Genomic DNA, 24020 nt, shown 5'->3' with positions numbered 1-24020 from the left:
AAGTTTCATACAATGCTTCTGTGTAGTTTATATTTGAACATATTCTTTTTTCCACTATTACCCACTTAGCGCTACGAATGTCCAGTTGCATTTTCTACAGACAGAGTGTTTCAAAACTGCTGAATCAAAAGTATGGTTTAACTCTGTTAGCTGAATGCTCAGATCAGAAAGAAGTTTCACAGAATGCTTCTGTGTTGTTTATATTTGAATATATTCCTTTTTCCACTACTACGCTCTTAGCGCTCCAAATGTCCAGTTGCATTTTCTACAGAAAGAGTGTTCAGATCTGCTCAATCAAAAGTATGGTTTAACTCTGTTAGCTGAATGCACAGATCAGAAAGAAGTTTCACCGAATGATTCTGTGTAGTTTATATTTGAAGACATTCCTTTTTCCACTATTACCCTCTTAGCGCTCCGAATCTCCACTTGCATTTTCTACAAAAAGAGTGTTTCATAACTGCTCAATCAAAAATATGTTTTATCTCTGTTAACTGAATTTACAGATCAGAAATAAGTTTCACAGAATGCATCTGTGTAGCTTTTATTTGAAGATATTCTTTTTCCCAATGTAGGCCTCTTAGCGCTTAGCATGTCCAATTGCAGTTTCTACAGAAAGAGTGTTTCAGAACGACTCAGTCAAAAGTAAGGCTCAACTCTGTTAGTTGAATGCACAGAACAGAAAGAATTTTCACAGAATGCTACTGTGTAGTTTATATTTGAATATATTCCTTTTTCCACTATTACCCTCTTAGCGCTCCGAATGTCCACTTGCATTTTCTACAGAAAGAGTGTTCAGAACTGCGCAATCAAAAGTATGGTTTAACTCTTTTAGCTTAATGAACATATCAGAAATAAGTTTCACACAATGCTTCTGTGTAGTTTTTATTTGAAGATATTATTTTTCCCAATATAGGCCTCTTAGCGCTCAGAATGTCCAATTGCAGTTTCTACAGAAAGAGTGTTTCAGAACGGCTCAATCAAAAGTAAGGTTCAACTCTGTTAGTTGAATGCACAGAACAGAAAGAAGTTTCATACAATGCTTCTGTGTAGTTTATATTTGAACATATTCTTTTTTCCACTATTACCCACTTAGCGCTACGAATGTCCAGTTGCATTTTCTACAGACAGAGTGTTTCAAAACTGCTCAATCAAAAGTATGGTTTAACTCTGTTAGCTGAATGCTCAGATCAGAAAGAAGTTTCACAGAATGCTTCTGAGTAGTTTATATCTGAGTATATTCCTTTTTCCACTACTACGCTCTTAGCGCTCCAAATGTCCAGTTGCATTTTCTACAGAAAGATTGTTCAGATCTGCTCAATCAAAAGTATGGTTTAACTCTGTTAGCTGAATGCACAGATCAGAAAGAAGTTTCACCGAATGATTCTGTGTAGTTTATATTTGAAGACATTCCTTTTTTCACTATTACCCTCTTAGCGCTCCGAATCTCCACTTGCATTTTCTACAAAAAGAGTGTTTCATAACTGCTCAATCAAAAATATGTTTTATCTCTGTTAAAGGAATTTACAGATCAGAAATAAGTTTCACAGAATGCATCTGTGTAGTTTTTATTTGAAGATATTCTTTTTCCCAATGTAGGCCTCTTAGCGCTTAGCATGTCCAATTGCAGTTTCTACAGAAAGAGTGTTTCAGAACGGCTCAATCAAAAGTAAGGTTCAACTCTGTTAGTTGAATGCACAGAACAGAAAGCATTTTCACAGAATGCTACTGTGTAGTTTATATTTGAATATATTCCTTTTTCCACTATTACACTCTTAGCGCTCCGAATGTCCACTTGCATTTTCTACAGAAAGAGTGTTCAGAACTGCGCAATCAAAAGTATGGTTTAACTCTGTTAACTTAATGAACATATCAGAAATAAGTTTCACACAATGCTTCTGTGTAGTTTTTATTTGAAGATATTATTTTTCCCAATATAGGCCTCTTAGCGCTCAGAATGTCCAATTGCAGTTTCTACAGAAAGAGTGTTTCAGAAAGTCTCAATCAAAAGTAAGGTTCAACCCTGTAAGTTGAATGCACAGAACAGAAAGAAGTTTCATACAATGCTTCTGTGTAGTTTATATTTGAACATATTCTTTTTTCCACTATTACCCACTTAGCGCTACGAATGTCCAGTTGCATTTTCTACAGACAGAGTGTTTCAAAACTGCTCAATCAAAAGTATGGTTTAACTCTGTTAGCCGAATGCTCAGATCAGAAAGAAGTTTCACAGAATGCTTCTGTGTAGTTTATATTTGAATATATTCCTTTTTCCACTACTACGCTCTTAGCGCTCCAAATGTCCAGTTGCATTTTCTACAGAAAGAGTGTTCAGATCTGCTCAATCAAAAGTATGTTTTAACTCTGTTAGCTGAATGCACAGATCAGAAAGAAGTTTCACCACACGATTCTGTGTAGTTTATATTTGAGGACATTCCTTTTTCCACTATTACCCACTTAGCGCTCCGAATCTACACTTGCATTTTCTACAAAAAGAGTGTTTCATAACTGCTCAATCAAAAATATGTTTTATCTCTGTTAACTGAATTTACAGATCAGAAATAAGTTTCACAGAATGCATCTGTGTAGCTTTTATTTGAAGATATTCTTTTTCCCAATGTAGGCCTCTTAGCGCTTAGCATGTCCAATTGCAGTTTCTACAGAAAGAGTGTTTCAGAACGACTCAGTCAAAAGTAAGGTTCAACTCTGTTAGTTGAATGCACAGAACAGAAAGAATTTTCACAGAATGCTACTGTGTAGTTTATATTTGAATATATTCCTTTTTCCACTATTACCCTCTTAGCGCTCCGAATGTCCACTTGCATTTTCTACAGAAAGAGTGTTCAGAACTGCGCAATCAAAAGTATGGTTTAACTCTTTTAGCTTAATGAACATATCAGAAATAAGTTTCACACAATGCTTCTGTGTAGTTTTTATTTGAAGATATTATTTTTCCCAATATAGGCCTCTTAGCGCTCAGAATGTCCAATTGCAGTTTCTACAGAAAGAGTGTTTCAGAACGGCTCAATCAAAAGTAAGGTTCAACTCTGTTAGTTGAATGCACAGAACAGAAAGAAGTTTCATACAATGCTTCTGTGTAGTTTATATTTGAACATATTCTTTTTTCCACTATTACCCACTTAGCGCTACGAATGTCCAGTTGCATTTTCTACAGACAGAGTGTTTCAAAACTGCTCAATCAAAAGTATGGTTTAACTCTGTTAGCTGAATGCTCAGATCAGAAAGAAGTTTCACAGAATGCTTCTGAGTAGTTTATATCTGAGTATATTCCTTTTTCCACTACTACGCTCTTAGCGCTCCAAATGTCCAGTTGCATTTTCTACAGAAAGATTGTTCAGATCTGCTCAATCAAAAGTATGGTTTAACTCTGTTAGCTGAATGCACAGATCAGAAAGAAGTTTCACCGAATGATTCTGTGTAGTTTATATTTGAAGACATTCCTTTTTTCACTATTACCCTCTTAGCGCTCCGAATCTCCACTTGCATTTTCTACAAAAAGAGTGTTTCATAACTGCTCAATCAAAAATATGTTTTATCTCTGTTAAAGGAATTTACAGATCAGAAATAAGTTTCACAGAATGCATCTGTGTAGTTTTTATTTGAAGATATTCTTTTTCCCAATGTAGGCCTCTTAGCGCTTAGCATGTCCAATTGCAGTTTCTACAGAAAGAGTGTTTCAGAACGGCTCAATCAAAAGTAAGGTTCAACTCTGTTAGTTGAATGCACAGAACAGAAAGCATTTTCACAGAATGCTACTGTGTAGTTTATATTTGAATATATTCCTTTTTCCACTATTACACTCTTAGCGCTCCGAATGTCCACTTGCATTTTCTACAGAAAGAGTGTTCAGAACTGCGCAATCAAAAGTATGGTTTAACTCTGTTAACTTAATGAACATATCAGAAATAAGTTTCACACAATGCTTCTGTGTAGTTTTTATTTGAAGATATTATTTTTCCCAATATAGGCCTCTTAGCGCTCAGAATGTCCAATTGCAGTTTCTACAGAAAGAGTGTTTCAGAAAGTCTCAATCAAAAGTAAGGTTCAACCCTGTAAGTTGAATGCACAGAACAGAAAGAAGTTTCATACAATGCTTCTGTGTAGTTTATATTTGAACATATTCTTTTTTCCACTATTACCCACTTAGCGCTACGAATGTCCAGTTGCATTTTCTACAGACAGAGTGTTTCAAAACTGCTCAATCAAAAGTATGGTTTAACTCTGTTAGCCGAATGCTCAGATCAGAAAGAAGTTTCACAGAATGCTTCTGTGTAGTTTATATTTGAATATATTCCTTTTTCCACTACTACGCTCTTAGCGCTCCAAATGTCCAGTTGCATTTTCTACAGAAAGAGTGTTCAGATCTGCTCAATCAAAAGTATGTTTTAACTCTGTTAGCTGAATGCACAGATCAGAAAGAAGTTTCACCACACGATTCTGTGTAGTTTATATTTGAGGACATTCCTTTTTCCACTATTACCCACTTAGCGCTCCGAATCTACACTTGCATTTTCTACAAAAAGAGTGTTTCATAACTGCTCAATCAAAAATATGTTTTATCTCTGTTAACTGAATTTACAGATCAGAAATAAGTTTCACAGAATGCATCTGTGTAGTTTTTATTTGAAGATATTCTTTTTCCCAATGTAGGCCTCTTAGCGCTTAGCATGTCCAATTGCAGTTTCTACAGAAAGAGTGCTTCAGAACGGCTCAATCAAAAGTAAGGTTCAACTCTGTTAGTTGAATGCACAGAACAGAAAGAATTTTCACAGAATGCTACTGTGTAGTTTATATTTGAATATATTCCTTTTTCCACTATTACCCTCTTAGCGCTCCGAATGTCCACTTGCATTTTCTACAGAAAGAGTGTTCAGAACTGCGCAATCAAAAGTATGGTTTAACTCTTTTAGCTTAATGAACATATCAGAAATAAGTTTCACACAATGCTTCTGTGTAGTTTTTATTTGAAGATATTATTTTTCCCAATATAGGCCTCTTAGCGCTCAGAATGTCCAATTGCAGTTTCTACAGAAAGAGTGTTTCAGAAAGGCTCAATCAAAAGTAAGGTTCAACTCTGTTAGTTGAATGCACAGAACAGAAAGAAGTTTCATACAATGTTTCTGTGTAGTTTATATATGAATATATTCTTTATTCCACTATTACCCACTTAGCGCTACGAATGTCCAGTTGCATTTTCTACAGACAGAGTGTTTCAAAACTGCTCAATCAAAAGTATGGTTTAACTCTGTTAGCTGAATGCTCAGATCAGAAAGAAGTTTCACCGAATGCTTCTGTGTAGTTTATATTTGAATATATTCCTTTTTCCACTACTACTCTCTTAGCGCTCCAAATGTCCAGTTGCATTTTCTACAGAAAGAGTGTTCAGATCTGCTCAATCAAAAGTATGGTTTAACTCTGTTAGCTGAATGCACAGATCAGAAAGAAGTTTCACAGAATGATTCTGTGTAGTTTATATATGGAGACATTCCTTTTTCCACTATTACCCTCTTAGCGCTCCGAATCTCCACTTGCATTTTCTACAGAAAGAGTGTTTCAGAACGGCTCAATCAAAACTAAGGTTCAACTCTTTTAGTTGAACAAACAGAACAGAAAGATGTTTCACACAATTCTTCTGTGTAGTTTTTATTTGTAGACATTCTTTTTCCCAATATAGGCCTCCTAGCGCTCAGAATGTCCAATTGCAGTTTCTACAGAAAGAGTGTTTCAGAACGGCTCAATCAAAAGTAAGGTTCAACTCTGTTAGTTGAATGCACAGAACAGAAAGCAGTTTCATACAATGCTTCTGTGTAGTTTATATTTGAACATATTCTTTTTTCCACTATTACCCACTTAGCGCTACGAATGTCCAGTTGCATTTTCTACAGACAGAGTGTTTCAAAACTGCTCAATCAAAAGTATGGTTTAACTCTGTTAGCTGAATGCTCAGATCAGAAAGAAGTTTCACAGAATGCTTCTGTGTAGTTTATATTTGAATATATTCCTTTTTCCACTACTACGCTCTTAGCGCTCCAAATGTCCAGTTGCATTTTCTACAGACAGAGTGTTTCAAAACTGCTCAATCAAAAGTATGGTTTATCTCTGTTAGCTGAATGCTCAGATCAGAAAGAAGTTTCACAGAATGCTTCTGTGTAGTTTATATTTGAATATATTCCTTTTTCCACTACTACTCTCTTAGCGCTCCAAATGTCCAGTTGCATTTTCTACAGAAAGAGTGTTCAGATCTGCTCAATCAAAAGTATGTTTTAACTCTGTTAGCTGAATGCACAGATCAGAAAGAAGTTTCACAGAATGATTCTGTGTAGTTTATATTTGGAGACATTCCTTTTTCCACTATTACCCTCTTAGCGCTCCGAATCTCCACTTACATTTTCTACAGAAAGAGTGTTTCAGAACGGCTCAATCAAAACTAAGGTTCAACTCTTTTAGTTGAACAAACAGAACAGAAAGAAGTTTCACACAATTCTTCTGTGTAGTTTTTAGTTGTAGACATTCTTTTTCCCAATATAGGCCTCTTAGGGCTCAGAATGTCCAATTGCAGTTTCTACAGAAAGAGTGTTTCAGAACGGCTCAATCAAAAGTAAGGTTCAACTCTGTTAGTTGAATGCACAGAACAGAAAGAAGTTTCATACAATGCTTCTGTGTAGTTTATATTTGAACATATTCTTTTTTCCACTATTACCCACTTAGCGCTACGAATGTCCAGTTGCATTTTCTACAGACAGAGGGTTTCAAAACTGCTCAATCAAAAGTATGGTTTAACTCTGTTAGCTGAATGCTCAGATCAGAAAGAAGTTTCACAGAATGCTTCTGTGTAGTTTATATCTGAATATATTCCTTTTTCCACTACTACGCTATTAGCGCTCCAAATGTCCAGTTGCATTTTCTACAGAAAGAGTGTTCAGATCTGCTCAATCAAAAGTATGGTTTAACTCTGTTAGCTGAATGCACAGATCAGAAAGAAGTTTCACAGAATGATTCTGTGTAGTTTATATTTGGAGACATTCCTTTTTCCACTATTACCCTCTTAGCGCTCCGAATCTCCACTTGCATTTTCTACAGAAAGAGGGTTTCAGAACGGCTCAATCAAAACTAAGGTTCAACTCTTTTAGTATAACAAACAGAACAGAAAGAAGTTTCACACAATTCTTCTGTGTAGTTTTTATTTGTAGACATTCTTTTTCCCAACATAGGCCTCTTAGCGCTCAGAATGTCCAATTGCAGTTTCTACAGAAAGGGTGTTTCAGAACGGCTCAATCAAAAGTAAGGTTCAACTCTGTTAGTTGAATGCACAGAACAGAAAGAAGTTTCATACAATGCTTCTGTGTAGTTTATATTTGAACATATTCTTTTTTCCACTATTACCCACTTAGCGCTACGAATGTCCAGTTGCATTTTCTACAGACAGAGTGTTTCAAAACTGCTCAATCAAAAGTATGGTTTAACTCTGTTAGCTGAATGCTCAGATCAGAAAGAAGTTTCACAGAATGCTTCTGTGTAGTTTATATTTGAATATATTCCTTTTTCCACTACTACGCTCTTAGCGCTCCAAATGTCCAGTTGCATTTTCTACAGAAAGAGTGTTCAGATCTGCTCAATCAAAAGTATGTTTTAACTCTGTTAGCTGAATGCACAGATCAGAAAGAAGTTTCACCACACGATTCTGTGTAGTTTATATTTGAGGACATTCCTTTTTCCACTATTACCCACTTAGCGCTCCGAATCTACACTTGCATTTTCTACAAAAAGAGTGTTTCATAACTGCTCAATCAAAAATATGTTTTATCTCTGTTAACTGAATTTACAGATCAGAAATAAGTTTCACAGAATGCATCTGTGTAGCTTTTATTTGAAGATATTCTTTTTCCCAATGTAGGCCTCTTAGCGCTTAGCATGTCCAATTGCAGTTTCTACAGAAAGAGTGTTTCAGAACGACTCAGTCAAAAGTAAGGTTCAACTCTGTTAGTTGAATGCACAGAACAGAAAGAATTTTCACAGAATGCTACTGTGTAGTTTATATTTGAATATATTCCTTTTTCCACTATTACCCTCTTAGCGCTCCGAATGTCCACTTGCATTTTCTACAGAAAGAGTGTTCAGAACTGCGCAATCAAAAGTATGGTTTAACTCTTTTAGCTTAATGAACATATCAGAAATAAGTTTCACACAATGCTTCTGTGTAGTTTTTATTTGAAGATATTATTTTTCCCAATATAGGCCTCTTAGCGCTCAGAATGTCCAATTGCAGTTTCTACAGAAAGAGTGTTTCAGAAAGGCTCAATCAAAATTAAGGTTCAACTCTGTTAGTTGAATGCACAGAACAGAAAGAAGTTTCATACAATGTTTCTGTGTAGTTTATATATGAATATATTCTTTATTCCACTATTACCCACTTAGCGCTACGAATGTCCAGTTGCATTTTCTACAGACAGAGTGTTTCAAAACTGCTCAATCAAAAGTATGGTTTAACTCTGTTAGCTGAATGCTCAGATCAGAAAGAAGTTTCACCGAATGCTTCTGTGTAGTTTATATTTGAATATATTCCTTTTTCCACTACTACTCTCTTAGCGCTCCAAATGTCCAGTTGCATTTTCTACAGAAAGAGTGTTCAGATCTGCTCAATCAAAAGTATGGTTTAACTCTGTTAGCTGAATGCACAGATCAGAAAGAAGTTTCACAGAATGATTCTGTGTAGTTTATATATGGAGACATTCCTTTTTCCACTATTACCCTCTTAGCGCTCCGAATCTCCACTTGCATTTTCTACAGAAAGAGTGTTTCAGAACGGCTCAATCAAAACTAAGGTTCAACTCTTTTAGTTGAACAAACAGAACAGAAAGATGTTTCACACAATTCTTCTGTGTAGTTTTTATTTGTAGACATTCTTTTTCCCAATATAGGCCTCCTAGCGCTCAGAATGTCCAATTGCAGTTTCTACAGAAAGAGTGTTTCAGAACGGCTCAATCAAAAGTAAGGTTCAACTCTGTTAGTTGAATGCACAGAACAGAAAGCAGTTTCATACAATGCTTCTGTGTAGTTTATATTTGAACATATTCTTTTTTCCACTATTACCCACTTAGCGCTACGAATGTCCAGTTGCATTTTCTACAGACAGAGTGTTTCAAAACTGCTCAATCAAAAGTATGGTTTAACTCTGTTAGCTGAATGCTCAGATCAGAAAGAAGTTTCACAGAATGCTTCTGTGTAGTTTATATTTGAATATATTCCTTTTTCCACTACTACGCTCTTAGCGCTCCAAATGTCCAGTTGCATTTTCTACAGACAGAGTGTTTCAAAACTGCTCAATCAAAAGTATGGTTTATCTCTGTTAGCTGAATGCTCAGATCAGAAAGAAGTTTCACAGAATGCTTCTGTGTAGTTTATATTTGAATATATTCCTTTTTCCACTACTACTCTCTTAGCGCTCCAAATGTCCAGTTGCATTTTCTACAGAAAGAGTGTTCAGATCTGCTCAATCAAAAGTATGTTTTAACTCTGTTAGCTGAATGCACAGATCAGAAAGAAGTTTCACAGAATGATTCTGTGTAGTTTATATTTGGAGACATTCCTTTTTCCACTATTACCCTCTTAGCGCTCCGAATCTCCACTTACATTTTCTACAGAAAGAGTGTTTCAGAACGGCTCAATCAAAACTAAGGTTCAACTCTTTTAGTTGAACAAACAGAACAGAAAGAAGTTTCACACAATTCTTCTGTGTAGTTTTTAGTTGTAGACATTCTTTTTCCCAATATAGGCCTCTTAGGGCTCAGAATGTCCAATTGCAGTTTCTACAGAAAGAGTGTTTCAGAACGGCTCAATCAAAAGTAAGGTTCAACTCTGTTAGTTGAATGCACAGAACAGAAAGAAGTTTCATACAATGCTTCTGTGTAGTTTATATTTGAACATATTCTTTTTTCCACTATTACCCACTTAGCGCTACGAATGTCCAGTTGCATTTTCTACAGACAGAGGGTTTCAAAACTGCTCAATCAAAAGTATGGTTTAACTCTGTTAGCTGAATGCTCAGATCAGAAAGAAGTTTCACAGAATGCTTCTGTGTAGTTTATATCTGAATATATTCCTTTTTCCACTACTACGCTATTAGCGCTCCAAATGTCCAGTTGCATTTTCTACAGAAAGAGTGTTCAGATCTGCTCAATCAAAAGTATGGTTTAACTCTGTTAGCTGAATGCACAGATCAGAAAGAAGTTTCACAGAATGATTCTGTGTAGTTTATATTTGGAGACATTCCTTTTTCCACTATTACCCTCTTAGCGCTCCGAATCTCCACTTGCATTTTCTACAGAAAGAGGGTTTCAGAACGGCTCAATCAAAACTAAGGTTCAACTCTTTTAGTATAACAAACAGAACAGAAAGAAGTTTCACACAATTCTTCTGTGTAGTTTTTATTTGTAGACATTCTTTTTCCCAACATAGGCCTCTTAGCGCTCAGAATGTCCAATTGCAGTTTCTACAGAAAGGGTGTTTCAGAACGGCTCAATCAAAAGTAAGGTTCAACTCTGTTAGTTGAATGCACAGAACAGAAAGAAGTTTCATACAATGCTTCTGTGTAGTTTATATTTGAACATATTCTTTTTTCCACTATTACCCACTTAGCGCTACGAATGTCCAGTTGCATTTTCTACAGACAGAGTGTTTCAAAACTGCTCAATCAAAAGTATGGTTTAACTCTGTTAGCTGAATGCTCAGATCAGAAAGAAGTTTCACAGAATGCTTCTGTGTAGTTTATATTTGAATATATTCTTTTTTCCACTACTACGCTCTTAGCGCTCCAAATGTCCAGTTGCATTTTCTACAGAAAGAGTGTTCAGATCTGCTCAATCAAAAGTATGGTTTAACTCTGTTAGCTGAATGCACAGATCAGAAAGAAATTTCACCGAATGATTCTGTGTAGTTTATATTTGAAGATATTCCTTTTTCCACTATTACCCTCTTAGCGCTCCGAATCTCCACTTGCATTTTCTTCAGAAAGAGTGTTTCATAACTGCTCAATCAAAAATATGTTTTATCTCTGTTAACTGAATTTACAGATCAGAAATAAGTTTCACAGAATGCATCTGTGTAGTTTTTATTTGTAGACATTCTTTTTCCCAATATAGGCCTCTTAGGGCTCAGAATGTCCAATTGCAGTTTCTACAGAAAGAGTGTTTCAGAACGGCTCAATCAAAAGTAAGGTTCAACTCTGTTAGTTGAATGCACAGAACAGAAAGAAGTTTCACAGAATGCTACTGTGTAGTTTATATTTGAATATATTCCTTTTTCCACTATTACCCTCTTAGCGTTCCGAATGTCCACTTGCATTTTCTACAGAAAGAGTGTTCAGAACTGCGCAATCAAAAGTATGGTTTAACTCTGTTAGCTTAATGAACATATCAGAAATAAGTTTCACACAATGCTTCTGTGTAGTTTTTATTTGAAGATATTATTTTTCCCAATATAGTCCTCTTAGCGCTCAGAATGTCCAATTGCAGTTTCTACAGAAAGAGTGTTTCAGAAACGCTCAATCAAAAGTAAGGTTCAACTCTGTAAGTTGAATGCACAGAACAGAAAGAAGTTTCATACAATACTTCTGTGTAGTTTATATTTGAACATATTCTTTTTTCCACTATTACCCACTTAGCGCTACGAATGTCCAGTTGCATTTTCTACAGACAGAGTGTTTCAAAACTGCTCAATCAAAAGTATGGTTTATCTCTGTTAGCTGAATGCTCAGATCAGAAAGAAGTTTCACAGAATGCTTCTGTGTAGTTTATATTTGAATATATTCCTTTTTCCACTACTACTCTCTTAGCGCTCCAAATGTCCAGTTGCATTTTCTACAGAAAGAGTGTTCAGATCTGCTCAATCAAAAGTATGGTTTAACTCTGTTAGCTGAATGCACAGATCAGAAAGAAGTTTCACAGAATGATTCTGTGTAGTTTATATTTGGAGACATTCCTTTTTCCACTATTACCCCCTTAGCGCTCCGAATCTCCACTTGCATTTTCTACAGAAAGAGTGTTTCAGAACGGCTCAATCAAAACTAAGGTTCAACTCTTTTAGTTGAACAAACAGAACAGAAAGAAGTTTCACACAATTCTTCTGTGTAGTTTTTATTTGTAGACATTCTTTTTCCCAATACAGGCCTCTTAGTGCTCAGAATGTCCAATTGCAGTTTCTACAGAAAGAGTGTTTCAGAACGGCTCAATCAAAAGTAAGGTTTAACTCTGTTAGTTGAATGCACAGAACAGAAAGAAGTTTCATACAATGCTTCTGTGTAGTTTATATTTGAACATATTCTTTTTTCCACTATAACCCACTTAGCCCTACGAATGTCCAGTTGCATTTTCTACAGGCAGAGTGTTTCAAAACTGCTCAATCAAAAGTATGGTTTAACTCTGTTAGCTGAATGCTCAGATCAGAAAGAAGTTTCACAGAATGCTTCTGTGTAGTTTATATTTGAATATATTCCTTTTTCCACTACTACTCTCTTAGCGCTCCAAATATCCAGTTGCATTTTCTACAGAAAGAGTGTTCAGATCTGCTCAATCAAAAGTATGGTTTAACTCTGTTAGCTGAATGCACAGATCAGAAAGAATTTTCACCGAATGATTCTGTGTAGTTTATATTTGAAGACATTCCTTTTTCCACTATTACCCTCTTAGCGCTCCGAATCTCCACTTGCATTTTCTACAAAAAGAGTGTTTCATAACTGCTCAATCAAAAATATGTTTTATCTCTGTTAACTGAATTTACAGATCAGAAATAAGTTTCACAGAATGCATCTGTGTAGCTTTTATTTGAAGATATTCTTTTTCCCAATGTAGGCCTCTTAGCGCTTAGCATGTCCAATTGCAGTTTCTACAGAAAGAGTGTTTCAGAACGACTCAGTCAAAAGTAAGGTTCAACTCTGTTAGTTGAATGCACAGAACAGAAAGAATTTTCACAGAATGCTACTGTGTAGTTTATATTTGAATATATTCCTTTTTCCACTATTACCCTCTTAGCGCTCCGAATGTCCACTTGCATTTTCTACAGAAAGAGTGTTCAGAACTGCGCAATCAAAAGTATGGTTTAACTCTTTTAGCTTAATGAACATATCAGAAATAAGTTTCACACAATGCTTCTGTGTAGTTTTTATTTGAAGATATTATTTTTCCCAATATAGGCCTCTTAGCGCTCAGAATGTCCAATTGCAGTTTCTACAGAAAGAGTGTTTCAGAACGGCTCAATCAAAAGTAAGGTTCAACTCTGTTAGTTGAATGCACAGAACAGAAAGAAGTTTCATACAATGCTTCTGTGTAGTTTATATTTGAACATATTCTTTTTTCCACTATTACCCACTTAGCGCTACGAATGTCCAGTTGCATTTTCTACAGACAGAGTGTTTCAAAACTGCTCAATCAAAAGTATGGTTTAACTCTGTTAGCTGAATGCTCAGATCAGAAAGAAGTTTCACAGAATGCTTCTGAGTAGTTTATATCTGAGTATATTCCTTTTTCCACTACTACGCTCTTAGCGCTCCAAATGTCCAGTTGCATTTTCTACAGAAAGATTGTTCAGATCTGCTCAATCAAAAGTATGGTTTAACTCTGTTAGCTGAATGCACAGATCAGAAAGAAGTTTCACCGAATGATTCTGTGTAGTTTATATTTGAAGACATTCCTTTTTTCACTATTACCCTCTTAGCGCTCCGAATCTCCACTTGCATTTTCTACAAAAAGAGTGTTTCATAACTGCTCAATCAAAAATATGTTTTATCTCTGTTAAAGGAATTTACAGATCAGAAATAAGTTTCACAGAATGCATCTGTGTAGTTTTTATTTGAAGATATTCTTTTTCCCAATGTAGGCCTCTTAGCGCTTAGCATGTCCAATTGCAGTTTCTACAGAAAGAGTGTTTCAGAACGGCTCAATCAAAAGTAAGGTTCAACTCTGTTAGTTGAATGCACAGAACAGAAAGCATTTTCACAGAATGCTACTGTGTAGTTTATATTTGAATATATTCCTTTTTCCACTATTACACTCTTAGCGCTCCGAATGTCCACTTGCATTTTCTACAGAAAGAGTGTTCAGAACTGCGCAATCAAAAGTATGGTTTAACTCTGTTAGGTTAATGAACATATCAGAAATAAGTTTCACACAATGCTTCTGTGTAGTTTTTATTTGAAGATATTATTTTTCCCAATATAGGCCTCTTAGCGCTCAGAATGTCCAATTGCAGTTTCTACAGAAAGAGTGTTTCAGAAAGTCTCAATCAAAAGTAAGGTTCAACCCTGTAAGTTGAATGCACAGAACAGAAAGAAGTTTCATACAATGCTTCTGTGTAGTTTATATTTGAACATATTCTTTTTTCCACTATTACCCACTTAGCGCTACGAATGTCCAGTTGCATTTTCTACAGACAGAGTGTTTCAAAACTGCTCAATCAAAAGTATGGTTTAACTCTGTTAGCCGAATGCTCAGATCAGAAAGAAGTTTCACAGAATGCTTCTGTGTAGTTTATATTTGAATATATTCCTTTTTCCACTACTACGCTCTTAGCGCTCCAAATGTCCAGTTGCATTTTCTACAGAAAGAGTGTTCAGATCTGCTCAATCAAAAGTATGTTTTAACTCTGTTAGCTGAATGCACAGATCAGAAAGAAGTTTCACCACACGATTCTGTGTAGTTTATATTTGAGGACATTCCTTTTTCCACTATTACCCACTTAGCGCTCCGAATCTACACTTGCATTTTCTACAAAAAGAGTGTTTCATAACTGCTCAATCAAAAATATGTTTTATCTCTGTTAACTGAATTTACAGATCAGAAATAAGTTTCACAGAATGCATCTGTGTAGCTTTTATTTGAAGATATTCTTTTTCCCAATGTAGGCCTCTTAGCGCTTAGCATGTCCAATTGCAGTTTCTACAGAAAGAGTGTTTCAGAACGACTCAGTCAAAAGTAAGGTTCAACTCTGTTAGTTGAATGCACAGAACAGAAAGAATTTTCACAGAATGCTACTGTGTAGTTTATATTTGAATATATTCCTTTTTCCACTATTACCCTCTTAGCGCTCCGAATGTCCACTTGCATTTTCTACAGAAAGAGTGTTCAGAACTGCGCAATCAAAAGTATGGTTTAACTCTTTTAGCTTAATGAACATATCAGAAATAAGTTTCACACAATGCTTCTGTGTAGTTTTTATTTGAAGATATTATTTTTCCCAATATAGGCCTCTTAGCGCTCAGAATGTCCAATTGCAGTTTCTACAGAAAGAGTGTTTCAGAAAGGCTCAATCAAAAGTAAGGTTCAACTCTGTTAGTTGAATGCACAGAACAGAAAGAAGTTTCATACAATGTTTCTGTGTAGTTTATATATGAATATATTCTTTATTCCACTATTACCCACTTAGCGCTACGAATGTCCAGTTGCATTTTCTACAGACAGAGTGTTTCAAAACTGCTCAATCAAAAGTATGGTTTAACTCTGTTAGCTGAATGCTCAGATCAGAAAGAAGTTTCACCGAATGCTTCTGTGTAGTTTATATTTGAATATATTCCTTTTTCCACTACTACTCTCTTAGCGCTCCAAATGTCCAGTTGCATTTTCTACAGAAAGAGTGTTCAGATCTGCTCAATCAAAAGTATGGTTTAACTCTGTTAGCTGAATGCACAGATCAGAAAGAAGTTTCACAGAATGATTCTGTGTAGTTTATATATGGAGACATTCCTTTTTCCACTATTACCCTCTTAGCGCTCCGAATCTCCACTTGCATTTTCTACAGAAAGAGTGTTTCAGAACGGCTCAATCAAAACTAAGGTTCAACTCTTTTAGTTGAACAAACAGAACAGAAAGATGTTTCACACAATTCTTCTGTGTAGTTTTTATTTGTAGACATTCTTTTTCCCAATATAGGCCTCCTAGCGCTCAGAATGTCCAATTGCAGTTTCTACAGAAAGAGTGTTTCAGAACGGCTCAATCAAAAGTAAGGTTCAACTCTGTTAGTTGAATGCACAGAACAGAAAGCAGTTTCATACAATGCTTCTGTGTAGTTTATATTTGAACATATTCTTTTTTCCACTATTACCCACTTAGCGCTACGAATGTCCAGTTGCATTTTCTACAGACAGAGTGTTTCAAAACTGCTCAATCAAAAGTATGGTTTAACTCTGTTAGCTGAATGCTCAGATCAGAAAGAAGTTTCACAGAATGCTTCTGTGTAGTTTATATTTGAATATATTCCTTTTTCCACACTACGCTCTTAGCGCTCCAAATGTCCAGTTGCATTTTCTACAGAAAGAGTGTTCAGATCTGCTCAATCAAAAGTATGGTTTAACTCTGTTAGCTGAATGCACAGATGAGAAAGAAGTTTCACCGAATGATTCTGTGTAGTTTATATTTGAAGACATTCCTTTTTCCACTATTACCCTCTTAGCGCTCCGAATCTCCACTTGCATTTTCTACAAAAAGAGTGTTTCATAACTGCTCAATCAAAAATATGTTTTATCTCTGTTAACTGAATTTACAGATCAGAAATAAGTTTCACAGAATGCATCTGTGTAGTTTTTATTTGAAGATATTCTTTTTCCCAATGTAGGCCTCTTAGCGCTTAGCATATCCAATTGCAGTTTCTACAGAAAGAGTGTTTCAGAACGGCTCAATCAAAAGTAAGGTTCAACTCTGTTAGTTGAATGCACAGAACAGAAAGAATTTTCACAGAATGCTACTGTGTAGTTTATATTTGAATATATTCCTTTTTCCACTATTACCCTCTTAGCGCTCCGAATGTCCACTTGCATTTTCTACAGAAAGAGTGTTCAGAACTGCGCAATCAAAAGTATGGTTTAACTCTGTTAGCTTAATGAACATATCAGAAATAAGTTTCACACAATGCTTCTGTGTAGTTTTTATTTGAAGATATTATTTTTCCCAATATAGGCCTCTTAGCGTTCAGAATGTCCAATTGCAGTTTCTACAGAAAGAGTGTTTCAGAAAGGCTCAATCAAAAGTAAGGTTCAACTCTGTTAGTTGAATGCACAGAACAGAAAGAAGTTTCATACAATGCTTCTGTGTAGTTTATATTTGAACATATTCTTTTTTCCACTATTACCCACTTAGCGCTACGAATGTCCAGTTGCATTTTCTACAGACAGAGTGTTTCTAAACTGCTCAATCAAAAGTATGGTTTAAATCTGTTAGCTGAATGCTCAGATCAGAAAGAAGTTTCACAGAATGCTTCTGTGTAGTTTATATTTGAATATATTCCTTTTTCCACTACTACTCTCTTAGCGCTCCAAATGTCCAGTTGCATTTTCTACAGAAAGAGTGTTCAGATCTGCTCAATCAAAAATATGGTTTAACTCTGTTAGCTGAATGCACAGATCAGAAAGAAGTTTCACAGAATCATTCTGTGTAGTTTATATTTGGAGACATTCCTTTTTCCACTATTACCCCCTTAGCGCTCCGAATCTCCACTTGCATTTTCTACAGAAAGAGTGTTTCAGAACTGCTCAATCAAAAATATGTTTTATCTCTGTTAACTGAATTTACAGATCAGAAATAAGTTTCACAGAATGCATCTGTGTAGTTTTTATTTGAAGATATTCTTTTTCCCAATGTAGGCCTCTTAGCGCTTAGCATGTCCAATTGCAGTATCTACAGAAAGAGTGTTTCAGAACGGCTCAATCAAAAGTAAGGTTCAACTCTGTTAGTTGAATGCACAGAACAGAAAGAATTTTCACAGAATGCTACTGTGTAGTTTATATTTGAATATATTCCTTTTTCCACTATTACCCTCTTAGCGCTCCGAATGTCCACTTGCATTTTCTACAGAAAGAGTGTTCAGAACTGCGCAATCAAAAGTATGGTTTAACTCTTTTAGCTTAATGAACATATCAGAAATAAGTTTCACACAATGCTTCTGTGTAGTTTTTATTTGAAGATATTATTTTCCCCAATATAGGCCTCTTAGCGCTCAGAATGTCCAATTGCAGTTTCTACAGAAAGAGTGTTTCAGAAAGGCTCAATCAAAAGTAAGGTTCAACTCTGTTAGTTGAATGCACAGAACAGAAAGAAGTTTCATACAATGCTTCTGTGTAGTTTATATTTGAATATATTCTTTATTCCACTATTACCCACTTAGCGCTACGAATGTCCAGTTGCATTTTCTACAGACAGAGTGTTTCAAAACTGCTCAATCAAAAGTATGGTTTAACTCTGTTAGCTGAATGCTCAGATCAGAAAGAAGTTTCACAGAATGCTTCTGTGTAGTTTATATTTGAATATATTCCTTTTTCCACTACTACTCTCTTAGCGCTCCAAACGTCCAGTTGCATTTTCTACAGAAAGAGTGTTCAGATCTGCTCAATCAAAAGTATGGTTTAACTCTGTTAGCTGAATGCACAGATCAGAAAGAAGTTTCACAGAATGATTCTGTGTAGTTTATATTTGGAGACATTCCTTTTTCCACTATTACCCTCTTAGCGCTCCGAATCTCCACTTGCATTTTCTACAGAAAGAGTGTTTCAGAACGGCTCAATCAAAACTAAGGTTCAACTCTTTTAGTTGAACAAACAGAACAGAAAGGAGTTTCACACAATTCTTCTGTGTAGTTTTTATTTGTAGACATTCTTTTTCCCAATATAGGCCTCCTAGCGCTCAGAATGTCCAATTGCAGTTTCTACAGAAAGAGTGTTTCAGAACGGCTCAATCAAAAGTAAGGTTCAACTCTGTTAGTTGAATGCACAGAACAGAAATCAGTTTCATACAATGCTTCTGTGTAGTTTATATTTGAACATATTCTTTTTTCCACTATTACCCACTTAGCGCTACGAATGTCCAGTTGCATTTTCTACAGACAGAGTGTTTCAAAACTGCTCAATCTAAAGTATGGTTTAACTCTGTTAGCTGAATGCTCAGATCAGAAAGAAGTTTCACAGAATGCTTCTGTTTAGTTTATATTTGAATATATTCCTTTTTCCACTACTACGCTCTTAGCGCTTCAAATGTCCAGTTGCATTTTCTACAGAAAGAGTGTTCAGATCTGCTCAATCAAAACTATGGTTTAACTCTGTTAGCTGAATGCACAGATCAGAAAGAAGTTTCACCGAATGATTCTGTGTAGTTTATATTTGAAGACATTCCTTTTTCCACTATTACCCTCTTAGCGCTCCGAATCTCCACTTGCATTTTCTACAAAAAGAGTGTTTCATAACTGCTCAATCAAAAATATGTTTTATCTCTGTTAACTGAATTTACAGATCAGAAATAAGTTTCACAGAATGCATCTGTGTAGTTTTTATTTGAAGATATTCTTTTTCCCAATGTAGGCCTCTTAGCGCTTAGCATATCCAATTGCAGTTTCTACAGAAAGAGTGTTTCAGAACGGCTCAATCAAAAGTAAGGTTCAACTCTGTTAGTTGAATGCACAGAACAGAAAGAATTTTCACAGAATGCTACTGTGTAGTTTATATTTGAATATATTCCTTTTTCCACTATTACCCTCTTAGCGCTCCGAATGTCCACTTGCATTTTCTACAGAAAGAGTGTTCAGAACTGCGCAATCAAAAGTATGGTTTAACTCTGTTAGCTTAATGAACATATCAGAAATAAGTTTCACACAATGCTTCTGTGTAGTTTTTATTTGAAGATATTATTTTTCCCAATATAGGCCTCTTAGCGCTCAGAATGTCCAATTGCAGTTTCTACAGAAAGAGTGTTTCAGAAAGGCTCAATCAAAAGTAAGGTTCAACTCTGTTAGTTGAATGCACAGAACAGAAAGAAGTTTCATACAATGCTTCTGTGTAGTTTATATTTGAACATATTCTTTTTTCCACTATTACCCACTTAGCGCTACGAATGTCCAGTTGCATTTTCTACAGACAGAGTGTTTCAAAACTGCTCAATCAAAAGTATGGTTTAAATCTGTTAGCTGAATGCTCAGATCAGAAAGAAGTTTCACAGAATGCTTCTGTGTAGTTTATATTTGAATATATTCCTTTTTCCACTACTACTCTCTTAGCGCTCCAAATGTCCAGTTGCATTTTCTACAGAAAGAGTGTTCAGATCTGCTCAATCAAAAGTATGGTTTAACTCTGTTAGCTGAATGCACAGATCAGAAAGAAGTTTCACAGAATGATTCTGTGTAGTTTATATTTGGAGACATTCCTTTTTCCACTATTACCCTCTTAGCGCTCCGAATCTCCACTTGCATTTTCTACAGAAAGCGTGTTTCAGAACTGCTCAATCAAAAATATGTTTTATCTCTGTTAACTGAATTTACAGATCAGAAATAAGTTTCACAGAATGCATCTGTGTAGTTTTTATTTGAAGATATTCTTTTTCCCAATGTAGGCCTCTTAGCGCTTAGCATGTCCAATTGCAGTTTCTACAGAAAGAGTGTTTCAGAACGGCTCAATCAAAAGTAAGGTTCAACTCTGTTAGTTGAATGCACAGAACAGAAAGAATTTTCACAGAATGCTACTGTGTAGTTTATATTTGAATATATTCCTTTTTCCACTATTACCCTCTTAGCGCTCCGAATGTCCACTTGCATTTTCTACAGAAAGAGTGTTCAGAACTGCGCAATCAAAAGTATGGTTTAACTCTGTTAGCTTAATGAACATATCAGAAATAAGTTTCACACAATGCTTCTGTGTAGTTTTTATTTGAAGATATTATTTTTCCCAATATAGGCCTCTTAGCGCTCAGAATGTCCAATTGCAGTTTCTACAGAAAGAGTGTTTCAGAAAGGCTCAATCAAAAGTAAGGTTCAACTCTGTAAGTTGAATGCACAGAACAGAAAGAAGTTTCATACAATACTTCTGTGTAGTTTATATATGAACATATTCTTTTTTCCACTATTACCTACTTAGCGCTACGAATGTCCAGTTGCATTTTCTACAGACAGAGTGTTTCAAAACTGCTCAATCAAAAGTATGGTTTATCTCTGTTAGCTGAATGCACAGATCAGAAAGAAGTTTCACAGAATGATTCTGTGTAGTTTATATTTGGAGACATTCCTTTTTCCACTATTACCCTCTTAGCGCTCCGAATCTCCACTTGCATTTTCTACAGAAAGAGTGTTTCAGAACGGCTCAATCAAAACTAAGGTTCAACTCTTTTAGTTGAACAAACAGAACAGAAAGAAGTTTCACACAATTCTTCTGTGTAGTTTTTATTTGTAGACATTCTTTTTCCCAATATAGGCCTCCTAGCGCTCAGATTGTCCAATTGCAGTTTCTACAGAAAGAGTGTTTCAGAACGGCTCAATCAAAAGTAAGGTTCAACTCTGTTAGTTGAATGCACAGAACAGAAAGCAGTTTCATACAATGCTTCTGTGTAGTTTATATTTGAACATATTCTTTTTTCCACTATTACCCACTAAGCGCTACGAATGTCCAGTTGCATTTTCTACAGACAGAGTGTTTCAAAACTGCTCAATCAAAAGTATGGTTTAACTCTGTTAGCTGAATGCTCAGATCAGAAAGAAGTTTCACAGAATGCTTCTGTGTAGTTTATATTTGAATATATTCCTTTTTCCACTACTACGCTCTTAGCGCTCCAAATGTCCAGTTGCATTTTCTACAGAAAGAGTGTTCAGATCTGCTCAATCAAAAGTATGGTTTAACTCTGTTAGCTGAATTCACAGATCAGAAAGAAGTTTCACCGAATGATTCTGTGTAGTTTATATTTGAAGACATTCCTTTTTCCACTATTACCCTCTTAGCGCTCCGAATCTCCACTTGCATTTTCTACAAAAAGAGTGTTTCATAACTGCTCAATCAAAAATATGTTTTATCTCTGTTAACTGAATTTACAGATCAGAAATAAGTTTCACAGAATGCATCTGTGTAGTTTTTATTTGAAGATATTCTTTTTCCCAATGTAGGCCTCTTAGCGCTTAGCATATCCAATTGCAGTTTCTACAGAAAGAGTGTTTCAGAACGGCTCAATCAAAAGTAAGGTTCAACTCTGTTAGTTGAATGCACAGAACAGAAAGAATTTTCACAGAATGCTACTGTGTAGTTTATATTTGAATATATTCCTTTTTCCACTATTACCCTCTTAGCGCTCCGAATGTCCACTTGCATTTTCTACAGAAAGAGTGTTCAGAACTGCGCAATCAAAAGTATGGTTTAACTCTGTTAGCTTAATGAACATATCAGAAATAAGTTTCACACAATGCTTCTGTGTAGTTTTTATTTGAAGATATTATTTTTCCCAATATAGGCCTCTTAGCGCTCAGAATGTCCAATTGCAGTTTCTACAGAAAGAGTGTTTCAGAAAGGCTCAATCAAAAGTAAGGTTCAACTCTGTTAGTTGAATGCACAGAACAGAAAGAAGTTTCATACAATGCTTCTGTGTAGTTTATATTTGAACATATTCTTTTTTCCACTATTACCCACTTAGCGCTACGAATGTCCAGTTGCATTTTCTACAGACAGAGTGTTTCAAAACTGCTCAATCAAAAGTATGGTTTAAATCTGTTAGCTGAATGCTCAGATCAGAAAGAAGTTTCACAGAATGCTTCTGTGTACTTTATATTTGAATATATTCCTTTTTCCACTACTACTCTCTTAGCGCTCCAAATGTCCAGTTGCATTTTCTACAGAAAGAGTGTTCAGATCTGCTCAATCAAAAATATGGTTTAACTCTGTTAGCTGAATGCACAGATCAGAAAGAAGTTTCACAGAATGATTCTGTGTAGTTTATATTTGGAGACATTCCTTTTTCCACTATTACCCTCTTAGCGCTCCGAAACTCCACTTGCATTTTCTACAGAAAGCGTGTTTCAGAACGGCTCAATCAAAACTAAGGTTCAACTCTTTTAGTTGAACAAACAGAACAGAAAGAAGTTTCACACAATTCTTCTGTGTAGTTTTTATTTGTAGACATTCTTTTTCCCAATATAGTCCTCCTAGCGCTCAGAATGTCCAATTGCAATTTCTACAGAAAGAGTGTTTCAGAACGGCTCAATCAAAAGTAAGGTTCAACTCTGTTAGTTGAATGCACAGAACAGAAAGAAGTTTCATACAATGCTTCTGTGTAGTTTATATTTGAACATATTCTTTTTCCCACTATTACCCACTTAGCGCTACGAATGTCCAGTTGCATTTTCTACAGACAGAGTGTTTCAAAACTGCTCAATCAAAAGTATGGTTTAACTCTGTTAGCTGAATGCTCAGATCAGAAAGAATTTTCACAGAATGCTTCTGTGTAGTTTATATTTGAATATATTCCTTTTTCCGCTACTACGCTCTTAGCGCTCCAAACGTCCAGTTGCATTTTCTACAGAAAGAGTGTTCAGATCTGCTCAATCAAAAGTATGGTTTAACTCTGTTAGCTGAATGCACAGTTCAGAAAGAAGTTTCACCGAATGATTCTGTGTAGTTTATATTTGGAGACATTCCTTTTTCCACTATTACCCTCTTAGCGCTCCGAATCTCCACTTGCATTTTCTACAGAAAGAGTGTTTCAGAACGGCTCAATCAAAACTAAGGTTCAACTCTTTTAGTTGAACAAACAGAACAGAAAGAAGTTTCACACAATTCTTCTGTGTAGTTTTTATTTGTAGACATTCTTTTTCCCAATATAGGCCTCCTAGCGCTCAGAATGTCCAATTGCAGTTTCTACAGAAAGAGTGTTTCAGAACGGCTCAATCAAAAGTAAGGTTCAACTCTGTTAGTTGAATGCACAGAACAGAAATCAGTTTCATACAATGCTTCTGTGTAGTTTATATTTGAACATATTCTTTTTTCCACTATTACCCACTTAGCGCTACGAATGTCCAGTTGCATTTTCTACAGACAGAGTGTTTCAAAACTGCTCAATCTAAAGTATGGTTTAACTCTGTTAGCTGAATGCTCAGATCAGAAAGAAGTTTCACAGAATGCTTCTGTGTAGTTTATATTTGAATATATTCCTTTTTCCACTACTACGCTCTTAGCGCTTCAAATGTCCAGTTGCATTTTCTACAGAAAGAGTGTTCAGATCTGCTCA

The sequence above is a fragment of the Symphalangus syndactylus genome, chromosome 5 (assembly GCF_028878055.3).
Source record: "Symphalangus syndactylus isolate Jambi chromosome 5, NHGRI_mSymSyn1-v2.1_pri, whole genome shotgun sequence".
Lineage (NCBI taxonomy): Eukaryota > Metazoa > Chordata > Mammalia > Primates > Hylobatidae > Symphalangus > Symphalangus syndactylus.
Note: the sequence above shows the minus strand (reverse complement) of the source record.